The sequence below is a fragment of the Leptodactylus fuscus genome, chromosome 9, assembly GCF_031893055.1.
Source record: "Leptodactylus fuscus isolate aLepFus1 chromosome 9, aLepFus1.hap2, whole genome shotgun sequence".
In the NCBI taxonomy this organism is placed as follows: domain Eukaryota; kingdom Metazoa; phylum Chordata; class Amphibia; order Anura; family Leptodactylidae; genus Leptodactylus; species Leptodactylus fuscus.
This window is the reverse complement of record NC_134273.1, coordinates 35379089-35394486: the sequence shown is the minus strand read 5'-3', so window position 1 is coordinate 35394486 and position 15398 is coordinate 35379089. Positions and strand designations below refer to the sequence as shown.

General features: G+C 45.6%; 1 protein-coding gene across 4 annotated transcripts in view; it reads right to left on the bottom strand.

The window, feature by feature from the left end:
* The window catches only part of RAF1 (Raf-1 proto-oncogene, serine/threonine kinase), a 60604-nt gene extending 45879 nt beyond the window's left edge, over positions 1-14725 (bottom strand). For all 4 annotated transcript variants that reach the window (XM_075287193.1, XM_075287199.1, XM_075287197.1 and 1 more), the window contains exon 1: positions 14586-14725. The gene's annotated coding sequence lies outside the window, so the exon portion shown is untranslated. The remainder of the gene's footprint in view (positions 1-14585) is intronic.
* Positions 14726-15398: the final 673 nt, after the last annotated feature.

Here is a 15398-nt window from a genome sequence, read left to right as displayed (position 1 = left end):
AGCGCTACAAATGTACTTGGCAGTGAGCAGTTTAACCTTTAAAGCAGTCAAGTTTGCAGTGCCGGATCTCCTGAGACAGGGCGGGATAGCTAAAAACAGCAGCTAGAGGCCTAGCAAGAACACAAACAATCCAAACGGGCGGTTTACGTGCCTGCAGCAGTTCAGGGTTTCATCACTCTCCACTAGGCCTCTTGTACCGGTAAGACACAACTTCTAATCTCACTGTCTCATCTCAAGAACTTAGCAGAGCAGATTCTCAAGTAAAGTAAATAGTGGGCTGTGGGGAGCAGATGTCCCAGCGCTCTGTATACTGCGTCCCCTTCCCCTCGCAGCTCCCCCCAGCTGTACAACAAGCTTTCAGTCCCCATCTTAAAGCAGCGCTATTTGCATTTAGCCTGTGAAACCACCCATGAAATTGTCAAGAGTTTAACTATCTACAGGAAACATTCCCATTGCTGTCACAGTGTCAGCGGTCATGTACTCAAGAGTGTCAGCGGGCCCCACTGCGCACTTCACTGTACAAATAACTGCGCTCACAGGCGTCTTAGAGGTTTCAGTTTTCTTCAAACTAAAATAAAAGTTCCCTCGCCATCACGTCAGGGCAGCCCTTCCACCACTGACACTCTCTTAAGATCCATTCACACGGAGGAAAGAAGAAAAAAAGAACGCATTGAAGTCAATGGGAGGCTTTTTTTTCAGCACTGAAATTCCACACCATATTCCTCCGTGTGAATGGACCCTTAGAACCAAGGAAAACAGCCACATGGTAAATCTTAATAGGGCCGATCAGTTGCCCATACTACATTGAATTCAATTATTTTTAAACCCCCTAGGGGTGTTTGATCACGGATACAATATACTATAATAATTCTGTACTGCAATATATTGTATATATACACCTCACTTAAATTATACCCGGACTTGGAGCCCTTCATAGGCCCCTGGCTGTCATGATAACAGATAAAGGTCCTAGGGTTGGCAATCGCTCCAATATGTCGGCGCTTAGATGCTATGCTCAACTTGACTCTGGAGTCTAATTGGTTGACAGCCCAAGTCAGTGGCCATTGTGGTTAGCCGCGGATCTATTGTATAACACATCCAGTCCCCACTCTTATGGAGAGGGCTTAGTTCCTGAGTCCTCTCCATATCACCTACTCAACACCAGGACATAGTATTAGGCCCCGCTCACACAGGGAAAGAGGGGGCAGATTTTGGCGCAGAATCCAAGTCATAATCCGCCCCCTCACAATAGAGGTCTATGTAGACCACTAGCACTCTTTTTTCCGTGAGTGGCAACAAACTCCATTTTAGGTCTGTGTTACATACAGAGGTAACATACTCCCTGTCTCAGCTCTTACCAGCAAAATTCAATTAGCCGACCTGATATCTGGAAGAGGGAGATAAACAGCTCAGAAATACAAGCTGCTCCGAGCACTCTGCTCCCCCTCTCCTCCTGCGAGCAGGGAGCTACATCACTTGTACTGGGCAGAGAGATAAGACCATCCCCAAGTCCTGGTTATGGAAACAGTGTAAACAATGAAGTGAATCTCAGATAACAGCCAAACAAAGCAGTTTTGATAAAGCAATGTATTTAGGAAAAGTCTTAAATCCACATAAGCTAACAGTATAGATAGGATTTTTGAGATGGGACAACCCCTTTAACGATAGTGGCCATACTGAATGCCAACCAGCTTCCCAGAAAATGATAAAACCACCTAGGTGACTTATTAGCACCAGAACAGAAGTAAAAAAATTAGCTATAAAATACAGGTTAGATTGTGAAAATCCAGACCGGAAGTGCACAGAAGACGTAAAAGAGGAACACTGGATTATTACTAAATAAAATTGCTCAAACATTAGCATAAACCTTCACAGGTAACAGGAAGTGCTCATATTAAGGACGCACTTCGTTATATGACATCATCAGGTGTACTTTGCCCTTAGGCGTTAATCTTCTATTTAAGAACACTAAAACCTTTCCAAGGTTGATCAACCCGATGTCATGCTGACCTGACCATGCATGGGACATATGGACGCTCAGATCAAATTTCCTACACAACAGTCCATCATCACACCCAGAGTACACCAAAAACTAACCTCAGCCCTAGACAAAGGGGGCGCATAGGAGCTGCAAGTTTTCCAAGTAAATGCACCTGTTGCACAACAGTTTTTAAAGGGAGTGTCACCAGAACCCAGCCTGCAGATAGGTTAGGGTCACCTGAATTTAATGCCCACAATGCTAATATATCTGGAGCAAAGAGAGTCTTGCTGCTTACCTCTTTGGAGCAATAGCAACACCCTCTGTGCTCCAAAAGCAGCAATATCTCAACAATGGGGGCAGGGATTCACAAGAGAGAAACACTATTGGTTTGGGAGGCATTCTGGGCTGTCCCTTGGGCTACAGAATGTGTGTAGAGATAGTAAAACCCTATTCACTTGCCTTGTATTGTACTCGTGTGCAGAGGTCACACAGAATGAAAATAAGAATATTCACTACCACATGTAAACAGTGTCCATGATATATACACACATTATTAATCAGCTTTATCTACAGATTATTTAGAATATGTTGCTCGATTATGAAAGAATATACACAGAAAGCCACAGCATTGCGCGTCTCCATATTACATGACAGTCTTGTTATCACCCAGAGGTTTACAGAAGTAAAGCAAATATAACTAAATAAACACTCTGCACAGACTTGAGACATTTCTAAAGAACTATGATTAGAATTACACTTAAAAGGGTTTCTTTCCAGGACAGGACATCAGTAACTGATTCGTGAGGGTCCGAGACCCATTTGTCCTGTAGCTTGTGTACAGCTCAGTCCCATGCAAGTGGTGGTGCAATACCAAATGTACGGCAATGTGCTTGCACCTGAACATGGAGAGTCTTCAAACAGCTGATCAGTATGGGTTCGCAAAAAAAAAAAAAAAAAGGGCAAGGAGAAAATAAGAAGGTGCTAGATGCCAAAGAGGCACTAAAAGTCCAGAAAAATACATTGCAATGATTTATTGAACCATAAAATATGCTTGCAAAACAGCTATATAATATATTTATATATTATATATAGTGCTAGCAACGCGTTTCGGAGATGAATCACCGCCATTCTCAAGGCAGGTCGCCTACGTTTGACTCTCGGTAACCCCCCTTTAAATCATCCAAGTATTTGACGCCAGAGTACTGTAGTCATCATATAGGGACCTTACTCATTTAATACAATGAAAGGAACAGAACACACTAAGGCTCTATTCACATCTGCGTTTAGGAGTCTAAGCAGCAGATTTTGTTAAATAAATGGAAGACATTAAGCTTGTGCTCTCACATGTAGGGAACGTAGGACAGAGAAGAATGAAGATGCTACCTTGCTGCACAGTAATAAAACCCTTCAACAAACATTTATAGAAAACGTCAAGCGCTCGCTGCGAGTCCTATAACATCTCTTGTGCGCAAAAAGGCCGAACTCACACTGTTTACTTGGGACAACATCCAAAGCACGTGTTCTGTGGAAAGAACAAACGCTCGGATCAGCTGTTGCTGCTCCAGAGGAATGGAAACATCTGGCGAGTAGTGTCCTGCCATGAAGGCTACACACCGCAGCATCTTCTGCTCACTGCAACAGCTCCAAGACTTCGCTTTATACATCAGAGAATTCTCTATACCATCTAGATCTTCACACGTAGAACCAAAACCTTCCAAGACACAGACTGGAAGAAATGCAATACTCAATAACATCCCTTCAATTCATCTTCTATGTCCTCTGTTCACACAGTCAGGATTTGATAAACATATATTCTGATATCATCATCATCATCTCTGCTATTCCATCTTTAGGCTTTATTCACATTTGTGAGATCCACGGCAATCACAGGTGCGTACTGACCTCTGATATTTTGGACCATTTTACGAACCCCCTTTAAAGTCTATGGGTCTATGAAATTTTACAGACAGCCCATGTGAAAAGTATAGGAAAATATATTTTGAAAAGCGCTGAAGCAAAGACCGCCGCGGAAACGCATCACTGTTTTTTTTTTTACACAGCACTTTTCATAGATAGTCTGCAGAGTTTTTCCCTGTAGACTTTAAGCCCCTATTATACCCATCCACCTTGAAGGTAATGTACAACGTGGCGTATTCACAACATGGGGCCCGGGCCTAAAACTGGCTTTGGTTCCAGAACGTGCATCACAAATTGCACTAAAAACTGCATGTACTAGTCTGTGCAAGAAAGAAGAAAAATAAAATGACACACACACTGTACACTACCTGTAAGTTTTTGATAATGATAATATATCACACCCTGCACCAGAACTGATGAAGGTTCCAGTCGAAAATCCTGAGCCTCGCCGCTGAAAACACCGACAAGGACAAGAAGATAGGATTACATGCACGCAGCGAGACAAGCAGCGGGGTATTGTGCCATCTCAGGGTGCAGGTGTCACAACGTCACCGCTCCTCGCTCTCCTCTTCATAGCTCTCCATTACATTTTTATGTGAAATCACACAAAAATATTTGACTCATTTTACTTATAAATCGGACTGGTCAGGCAACATTTAGTTACTTGGTCAGCAATGCTATATAATAAAATGGAGAAAACCTATGAACCGGAATACAGCAGGGATTAGATATATAGTAAAGCTGGTGTCATACAGACAAGTGTAGGCCATGCATTGGTTGGATTGACCGGCCTCAACACAGCTAAACCGGGCTGAGGGTTGTAAATGTGGCCCAAACTCTGAAAGCCTTAGGACTGTTTCATAGGGTACAATGCGTTGCTGGCCATGTCAAAGGTTCCTCTCCGTTCCAGCACTGCCCCTCTGGTGGCCCCGACAGTCGTGTTCTGTGCAGCAGCAATGACAAGCCCATGTACACCTATGACACTAAGGCCAGTCATTCACTAAAGAATGCCCGTGCTATACATGGCTAAGACTAGTAATGGTCAAGTATGTAAACAAGCACGTCATTGCTGCTGACAAGTAAACCAAAGCTAGCCCGGAGCACCAGAGCAGCTGCGCCGGGATAGAGGACGACTCAACTGCAAAGGTTTGGAGGTTTTTTACCATTTTATACCACTTCCCACTTGAGCCAGGTTTGTTCTTTCTGATCTTAACAAATCCCTTCACATACTATGCTGTAACCCCCAATGATACAGGTCCTACCAACTCATTCTGTTATGCAGCCACAAAGAATGGAGCGGAGGGCGCACACATGGATCTATCCATTCATGTGTACAGGAGCTCTAAATAAAGCCAGAGAGTATATGCCATATTACCAGTCAGAAATGCCTGACATATACCTCCAACAAGTCAATAGGCCCCCACATACCACTGACAGAAAGCATCTGCATGCGTATACAGGGAGTCTATGCCTATACAGTGCCATACACTGCAGCCTTCCAACACAGGTGTATATCTAGGAAAACTCCTGATATTACCATTAGTATAGGCCAAAAATGACATGTAAACAAAGTCTTAGAGGACATGCTAGTTACACACTCCAGGAGAGCCAAGCAGTCTACACAATGGCCTGTAATATTAAGTACAGTATATGAGGACAACTCATACCTCTAATGGTTCACCTAAACCAGGTAGAGAGGAAGGGATTACACAGAGGTTTTTACAGTTACATTGACTCTATTCAATCCCCGAATCATCTCACATTCCTGTCTGCTGTATAACCACATGAGATACATCGCAGGCTCGCTACATGTTGGGGCATGGATCGCTGTCTGAGGTATACATATGAAGAAAGAAAAGAAAAAACTACATATACAAGCCAGACAAAACAGCGGCTGTCTGCAAATTTACATAGTAATGTATAGTATACTGGGAGGCCACAGCACAACATGACGCTTCTATAGGTCCATATTACAGACTGGTGGGCAAACCAGAGTGCTATTGTATAGTGCAGCCATTAAGGATACCGTACCTCAAATACGCCATGTGATGGAGCATGCCGCAATAAAGTGTGAGGTTATATGTAAAGGTACAGAATAGATCCATAGCAGTCTATGTGTATAATGTATAGACCAGCAGACAGCTTATGACTAGTGCCATCTATATGACATTTGCTGTGAAACTGTTGTACGCCTTTTAGGATAACCACTAAAAACGCAGACTATATAACAGATGGGTTCTAGTATCAAGGTAAGTTAATACACATGGCAGATTTGTTGCAGAAGTTTATACTACTGTCCTATTCATCTGAACAAGGCTTGAAGAAATGCATGTACATGCTGCAGAAACAACAACTAACACTTGAGGGAGAGATATAAGAAGAATGGCGTTCCTGACTGTGCCCCATCCCCTGCCTTCCCTTACCATGCCCGCTTTTCAGAAAAGTGTCCTGTCTGGAAGCCCCAAAGCAGGGAATGGAGGACAGGTGGTTGAACCCATGAAGGCACATCCCTGTTCTTGAAGTCGCTGGAGTCCCAGCAGTTGGACCCCAGAAATCTGACACTTATCCCTCTATCTTATCAATAGGACATAAGAATTTTCAGCGGACAAACCCCTTTTATAGAGACTAGTTTATACTATATGAAGCAGATTACCCCGAGATAGCCAGAATAAGTTTCCAATGTCCTTACATTTAAGGGCACAAAGAGGACAAGGAAGTCAAAGTACAAAAGAAACCGGACGTAATGTTTAAGGACTTGGAAGGAAATGTATACTTTAATAGATGCCTCACATATAGGAAAAGAACATTGTGTGACACACATAAATCTAGGCAGTTTCCTAATATCTCAATGCTGGAACATAAAGTCCTGTAATAGGCAGGTTTAGATTGATATTTTCTGTACATAATTATGGGATCAGCCATCTTGCCTGAACTTCACCTCTGCTCTGTTTACAGCATTCAGTGATGTGCTTTACAGCATAGTCATGGCCATAGGCAAGCAACAGACTGGAGCCGACTCGCTGTGGTCTATGGAAGAGATTTCTAGACATGCTCTGTGCCCATAATCTGTGACATCATGAATTTTCAGTAGGGGATGTAATGATGGGTTACTATAGGTGCCATCTATAGTGGCGTTATCTGCTATTGTCAGGATACTCAACTGTAAAAGCACTGTACTTTGGTACCAAGCCTAATAATAGAATGAAATTTGTCAATTCTGTAGGAGCTCTTTCTGCAACAGTCATCTCAATTACATCAGACATGATTACAATAGAAGTTAGCACCTCTGTAGATAACATCACTGACACAGCATAACCTCCATTACTGACACAACAAATGATGTTAGAAAACGACCCCATAGACCATAGCAGAGGAGAATTTCAGACAAGATCGCCGCCCCCAGATCATGTGAAGGAAAAAATAAATAAATAAATAAATTTACAAATCAGAAAATAAAAATAGAGCAATATATTTCACTATTTACTTCTATAGGCAGCCTGCGACCAGAATCCAGGCCTGCCGATAGGTTAGGGTCACCTGAATCAAACAGTCTCCATTTGGGAATCGGAGCATCCATTGCCAAGACAACACTGTTTTAGTCAATATGCTAATGAGCTCTTTGGAGCAATGAGGGCTTTGACACTAACCTCTTTGGAGCAATGGTGATACCCTTATACCTCCACAGGGCTTATCTGCATATTAACAAAATCAGCAATATCTTGGCAACAGAGGCGAGATACACAAGGGGGAAACACCATCATTGAGGTGACCCTAACCTATCCATCTGCAGGACTGGATTCTGGAAATAAGCCATCAACATTAGATCTGTCTATGGCAGACCTGGGCCCTCTGATTGGTTCTGTCTGGCCCGCATAGCTTGTGGGATAAAAGTAGATGCTGAATGGGAAGTCCGTTAAAGGACCTGTGATGACGTCATCACGGGTCCTTTAGCTCACTAGGACAGGCTGAGACTCGTTAGTGGGCAGAGCCACACAGGACAGTGTGGTTGCTGTTACACAGAAAGAGCAAGCTGTCGGGAATGGAGACTGAAGGACGAGAAAGAGAAAAGAGACAGTATGTGTCAGTAAGAGGAGCGAACTGAGGGCAGATGTAGGGGGGAGTTAAACTGAAGATAGATGGAGGGGGGGGGGGGGGACATTAAACTGGGGGCCAGATGGAGTGGGACATTAATCTGGGGCAGCTGGAGGAGCATATTAATCCGTGGGGGGGAGTAGCTGGAAGGGAACATGTCTGCCTCTATTTGCCCCCCAGTTTAATGTCCCACTCCAACTACCCCCACTGTTTAATGTCCCCCTCCAGCTGCCCCAGTTTAATATCCCCCCTAGTTTCTGCTAGTTTAAACTGGGGCACCAGGATAGGGACTTAATACTGTGGGACATTTGAAGGGAAACTTTATAATGTGGGGGTTTATAATGTTAGGGTGACTGTAGGAGCATTATACTGTGTGGGGGCACATGAAAAATGAAAGAATGGGCGGAGTCAACAGAAGTGGGTGGAGCTAAATTTGAAACAGCATGCATAACCCTCTAGAACAGTTTAAATTTCTCATGCGATCCCATGGGAAAATTAATTTCCCACCCCGGTCTATGGGAAAGTGCTGGAGTACTAGCCTCTAGCTTGTACAGTGAGTGAGCAGCGCTGCCTCGGTACCAGTGATCGAGCCCCTGCAAGCATAGGCCAACAGTTGTAGAAAGTGTATAAACCCTTTAATAAAAAAAAAAGTGATACATTTCCTGTAAATCTGCAACATGTCAGGTTATTCTGTATTTCTTACCCTCTGTAATACATAATTTCTGTTACAAAGAAGAAAAACAAAAACAATTTGGGGGGGGGTTTTCATTGCTGTGAATTTTGGGTAGAACAGACGGAAAATCTACACTGCATATGTTCCATGTGGACATACCCTTAATATGAACTCAGAGGATAGAAATATTGTTTGGGGGGGGGGGAGCAGCGTACCACCTAATGCAATGATATAAAGTGCCCTGCTGACTATTCCACAATGACAAGGACATTCCCTGCACCGCTGTCTCTAAGCAGTGGAGTCATAGGGGTAGGGCATGTGTCAAATATCATGGGGAACTTATGTGCAGGCTTATTACAAAACACCCAACTACTAAAATTAGATCTGCAACTTATTCTTCATGAAGCACAAGACATCTCAGAAGAAGTCTCACGCCTGTAGTCTTTGGCTGTCACTTCTTGCAACACTGCACAGCTCTTACTACATGACTCAATAGTATCTGAAGGGAAATTAATGCAAACAATGGTAACCAAGATACATTGTATGCAAAGCAAATCTGTACATAGAGATGCCCCGAGCAGAATTCTGGGCGCCTCAGCTCTACGTAAACCTTCACCGATGCCACGGACACAAGTGTGAAATACTTGCATGAAGTTAGTAAAGATGTGACACTCTGGCAAACAGATGTGCACACGACCTTACACAATCTGCTGCGGGTTTCTCTAAAGCTAGATAGAGAAGTTGATCTACAGTTTATGACACCCACAGAAATTATATCGGTGCCCGCCGACCACTGACTATTATATGAACTGGCATTCTGCTTGACCAAATCATCTACTGTCTATGCCAAGGGGAGACAAGCAGCTCCAATATAATGGGAAAAGGGTCTTAGGTGTCGGAGAATTAGGCAACAATCTTATAAAGCAAATTACTAATATCCTGGCATTTTTTTAACAATTTCTATCCATGCATTCAAAAACTAGAAGCTCTTGGACCCCCAATGCAACACCAGTAACAGGGTGTCCTCCCCCCTCCCAATATTCCTCTTGGACCCCAAAAGCAACACTGGTAACAGAGTCCCCCTACAGTTCCCCTAAAGCTCTTGGATCCCAAGTGCAAAATCAGTAACGGGGTCTCTCCCCCTCCCCCCCACCACCAATAATCATCCATCGATCATGGTATGTCCACGTGGGCTATCTGCTGCAAATTGGAATTACAGATAGAAAATCCTCTGCATTTGCAGTAGTGGCATAAAATTTGCAACTTAAATTGCCCTGGAGTGTGAATATTAAATAAGGGTAAATTGACATAGCAGCATAGTAGATAGGGTTGGCTAAAAACAAGTCCATCAAGTCCAAGCTATAAACCCACCACACTGCAGAGGATTTTCAGTACATAGGGGGAAACCTGCATTGAATACAATGGGAAGCAGATTCAGGCACTGATAATTCTGCTGTGTGAACATAACTTTATAGTACTGGTCAATACATGTGGAAGAAGTACCAATACACCCATATCAGCCCTAGGGCCCAGGTGTGCCCAGAAACCTGATATACTGACTTGGCGCTATCAAGTATTACTTGGTTGACCAGTCTTGTAAATAATCCATTGCCAGGTTACAACCTCCTTCTGGCTGTTGATCTTAGCTGCAGGATTTACAAAGTAAGGCTATGTTCATATTTGCGCCGGAGTCTCCAGTGTCCGCCTGAAAATCAGAGGAGGAAAGAGTACTGCACAGAGAACTTTTTCCACAACCGGTATCAGTTTTAAAATGATGGACCTTATTATAGTCAAAGGGTTCAGTTTTTCGCCGTGTGTTAATGATATTTTAGCGATCTGTCTCTCAGTTGTTCTGGTCCTCCAACAGACTTTGACTTTGGACAGAGCAGCACCACATATTACATCTGGAACCCCCATAGATCAGATGGATGACATCCCCACAGCTTTCACAGAAACACTGTGACCTCTTCACTAAAAATCAAGCACAGCAGCTTACATTGTATAGAGGCTGTGCTTGGTATAGCAGTTCAGCCCCATTCATTCAAATGGGTCTGAGCTGCCGTTGACCAATAAACGTGACATCATCAACACAAGACAGCACTTGTGAGGATGGATCAGCAACATAGTCCCTTCTATTCATTGTGGTTAGTCAGTAAGCAGGAATGAGGACCCTGCTAGTAAAAATGATCAGCAAATAACCCCCTCTGAGAAAAAAAATCATAAGTCAGAGCTGTAAAGCTGGGCTATCAATCAATCACAAATACAAGAGGGTCCTGCCCCTGTAAGGCTTTAGACATATGTGATTTGTTCCACTAAAATAAAAATTCTGATAACTTCTCAGGAAACAAAAATGTATACACAAAAGAAGAGAAGGGGAATTTAGTTTAGAATATGTCAAAGATGTGGACTGAAGGTAAATCCTGAAGAAGTCCCGAGGCAGGACTGTTGCACTTGGGAAGAGGAGGGAAAGAAGTATGTAAATTCTTTCCAGGAAGTGCCCAGACCGGCCAGAAAAGCAGGCAGCTTGGCAAAGACAAATGAATATTTCACTGAGACTAAAGCAACCTCGACTGAAGGCAGGGGTTAGCGAGCAGGACAGTGATCAATAAAGGTGGCACCACATGCCCTGCACAGGCGGCCGGCCATCTGACTACATTACAGTCTGCTATTGCACGAGATCCAGAACCAGAAATTATTTCAAGCGACTCTTCTTCCACCCAGAAGATTTAGACATGTTTATACACAGGGTTAGATCTTGGCACAAAACCGCTGAGCTTGAAAAATAACATTTGGAGGCTGCAGATTCTTAGGAGTTGTGTAACTTTCACTGAATAAAAATACTGCATAAACAGAGGAGGGGGAGAGGGGGTCTCTAATCTAACCGACAGCACAACCGAACCAAAAACATTTGCACATTTTATAAAAGAGTAAATCTAAATCTCTGACTTATTTAAAACAGCCATGATCGCATACACAGATATCATTACACAGCTTTCCTACACCCCTGATTGGTCAATCTAAGTAATTATGCAATAATGTGATCGCTTCTAAGTGTGAGGTCACTCGGCAGCCTATGGGGGCTTAAATCCTCAGTAGCCTCACTCTTAGAGCTAGGCAGCCATACAAGTGTGGATCCATCTTGCAGCAATTTTGACATATTGTGGACCGTCAAAACGTATGAAGGGTCCACGAAAACGGCAGCCCCCAGGAAGCAAAAGATGCTGTGAAGTTGGCCGTTTTTTATGGCCATTTTTGCACATCCATGTCCCTGTAATCCTGCAAAAATCCAAACAAAAAAAAGTGACTTGGCCACAGTGTGAATAGGCCCTATAGCTATGTTCTCACCACGACTGCGGTACCTGCACGCCTCACACATACGTCAGATGAGTCCATGGCCTGTAATGGACTTGACATATGCCAAGTAGGTCTACTTGATTCTCACAGTATTAAAAGTTGTCAGCATTCTAATACAAGGAAATCCACTATGAAAAAATAATAATCTTCGCTACACATTTTTATACTATTGAAGGTAATGAGCGATGTAAAGCAATGGTAGTGAACGGCGGTGTTATAAATTCAGTGTATATATCTTATGGCATGTATGACTATAGTCTGAGAAAAAGCAGTTCAGACAACCTGACAAAGGACAAGTGAAGTATATTTACAGCGCACGGCCATGACAAGCCGCCTTTCTTCTTGCATGGGCACTTAGCAGTATTTATGATGATGATACATAGCAGGGGCAGGAATGCAGAACAAATCTGCACGTTACACTACTGACAGTAACAACAAACAAGAACAGGGTGACAGCAAGACACCCCATACTCCTGCCTGCATGATGAATCTGCTTATCAGCAATTTGTCCACAGTACCTGTGAGTTACAGATGACCTAAAGATAAACATCACATAGTGCATTATGTTACATCGCAACACACTGTACCCCAACAGATTAATATGTGCCCCCAAAACACATACTTCCACCATCCATTCCCCAGCAGCACCAAAACCATTGAGCTCTCTATTACAGCTGCTTCCTCATCCGGCACCCAATGTTATACATTGCACCCTACAAGCCATCTTACTCTCCTATGTACCACAGCACCAATAAAGACCCATAATTGCTGTGGACAATACCTTGCTGCCACCCTCTAATGCTCTAACACAACAGCACTCCATCTACACACTGGGCTGATTGTACCTAAAGAACTTGGCGGCACCATACTGCCTCCCTCAGTGCAGTCCCATATACCACGCTGCCCCCCCCCCAGTACATCCCTATATACCATGCACTCCCCCCCCTCAGTACATCCCTATATACAACGCTGGGCCCCCTCAGTGCACCCCCATATACCACACTGGTCCCCCTCAGTGCACCCCCATATACCACACTGGTCCCCCTCAGTGCACCCCCATATACCACACTGGTCCCCCTCAGTGCACCCCCATATACCACACTGGCCCCTCAGTGCATCCCTATATATCCCACTGCCCCCCTCAGTGAGCCCCTATATAACACACTGCCCCCTCAGAGCACCCCCATATACCACTGTTCCCCTCAGTGCACCCCCATATACCACACTGTTCCCCTCAGTGCACCCCCGTATACCACACTGCTCCCCTCAGTGCACCCCTGTATACCACAATGCCCCCTCAGTGCACCCCTGTATACCACAATGCCCCCTCAGTGCACCCCTATATACCACACTGCCCCCTCAGTGCACCCCTATATACCACACTGCCCCCTCAGTGCACCCCCTATACCACACTGCCCCCTCAGTGCACCCCATATACCACACTACCCCCCTCAGTGCACCCCTATATACCACACTGCCCCCTCAGTGCACCCCTATATACCACACTGCCCCCTCAGTGCACCCCTATATACCACACTGCCCCCTCAGTGCACCCCTATATACCACACTGCCCCCTTAGTGCACCCATATACCACACTACCCCCCTCAGTGCACCCCTATATACCACACTGCCTCCTCAGTGCACCCCTATATACCACACTGCCCCCTCAGTGCACCCCTATATACCACACTGCTCCCTCAGTGCACCCCCTATACCACACTGCCCCCCTCAGTGCACCCCTATATACCACACTGCCTCCTCAGTGCACCCCTATATACCACACTGTCCCCACAGTGCACCCCTATATACCACACTGCCCCCTCAGTGCACCCCCTATACCACACTGCCCCCTTAGTGCACCCCATATACCACACTACCCCCCTCAGTGCACCCCTATATACCACACTGCCTCCTCAGTGCACCCCTATATACCACACTGTCCCCACAGTGCACCCCTATATACCACACTGCCCCCCTCAGTGCACCCCTATATACCACACTGCCCCCTCAGTGCACCCCCTATACCACACTGCCCCCTTAGTGCACCCCATATACCACACTACCCCCCTCAGTGCACCCCTATATACCACACTGCCCCCTCAGTGCACCCCCTATACCACACTGCCCCCCTCAGTGCACCCCTATATACCACACTGCCTCCACAGTGCACCCCTATATACCACACTGTCCCCACAGTGCACCCCTATATACCACACTGCCCCCTCAGTGCACCCCCTATACCACACTGCCCCCTTAGTGCACCCCATATACCACACTACCCCCTCAGTGCACCCCTATATACCACACTGCCTCCTCAGTGCACCCCTATATACCACACTGTCCCCACAGTGCACCCCTATATACCACACTGCCCCCTCAGTGCACCCCCATACACCACACTGCCCCTATCCCCGACAACAACAAGTCTGAACTAGATCCCAACAACTGAGCCTGCACTTCACAACTTGTGTAAGTGAGAGCGCGGCTCCCGCACACAGCGCTACCAGCACGGACTCCCGGCGGCTCCTCACACTCTCTACTTCCCTCCCGCTGTCACTGACAGGTACCTCACAAGTGGCGGCCGGGGCACTCAGTACATATCCTGGGCTGGACACAGCAGAAGAACGGGCGGCAGAGCAGACGATTCCCGGAGCTCAGCACTCCCGAGCCTCACAGTCCCTGGAACTCAGAGCCGTGCACAGCGCTCAGGACTGGAGGGAGGGGGGGCCTGGACTCGTCCATTAGTAAACATCACTAGAGAACGGGGAGGTTCAGAATGTAACAACTCAGGAGTAAATCCACCACCCAACCCCCTTCTCAGGACGTCCCCCGTGCTGCTGCCTAATGGCTCTACCCGCCCTCGTCATTAGGTCCTAACCCTCTGCCAACAAGGAGTTAGTCCTTGTAAGCCACGCCCCCGCTCTCTGATTGGCTGAGGCGGAATGCTTGACAAGGCTTATTTCTGAAGTGTTGTGCTGCATTTATAGCAAGCCGATATGCACGCTAGGGTCCCGTACACACTGCGCTAAAAACCGCACATAAACATCAATATAACAACCTGAACTATTAGAACTGATCAGCACAGGATGAATCTCTCCATAGACTTGGCTGGATAAACACTGACCATACTATTACTCACCTGTCCCGAGCGCTCTGGTGTCCGCTGCCGCTGTCCGGTCCAGCACGCCTCAGGTCCTCATCGTATGTAACCGCTGAGGCCAATCAAAAGACTTACCCAGTGGCGTAACTAGGAATGGCGGGCCCCCTGGCGAACTCCTGACAAGGCCCCCCCGACCAACACCGAAGATCCCGACCGACCCCCCCCCCTTACCCCCGCATTACTGCATGCTCTATTATGCCCCATAGTGGCCCCTGCACAC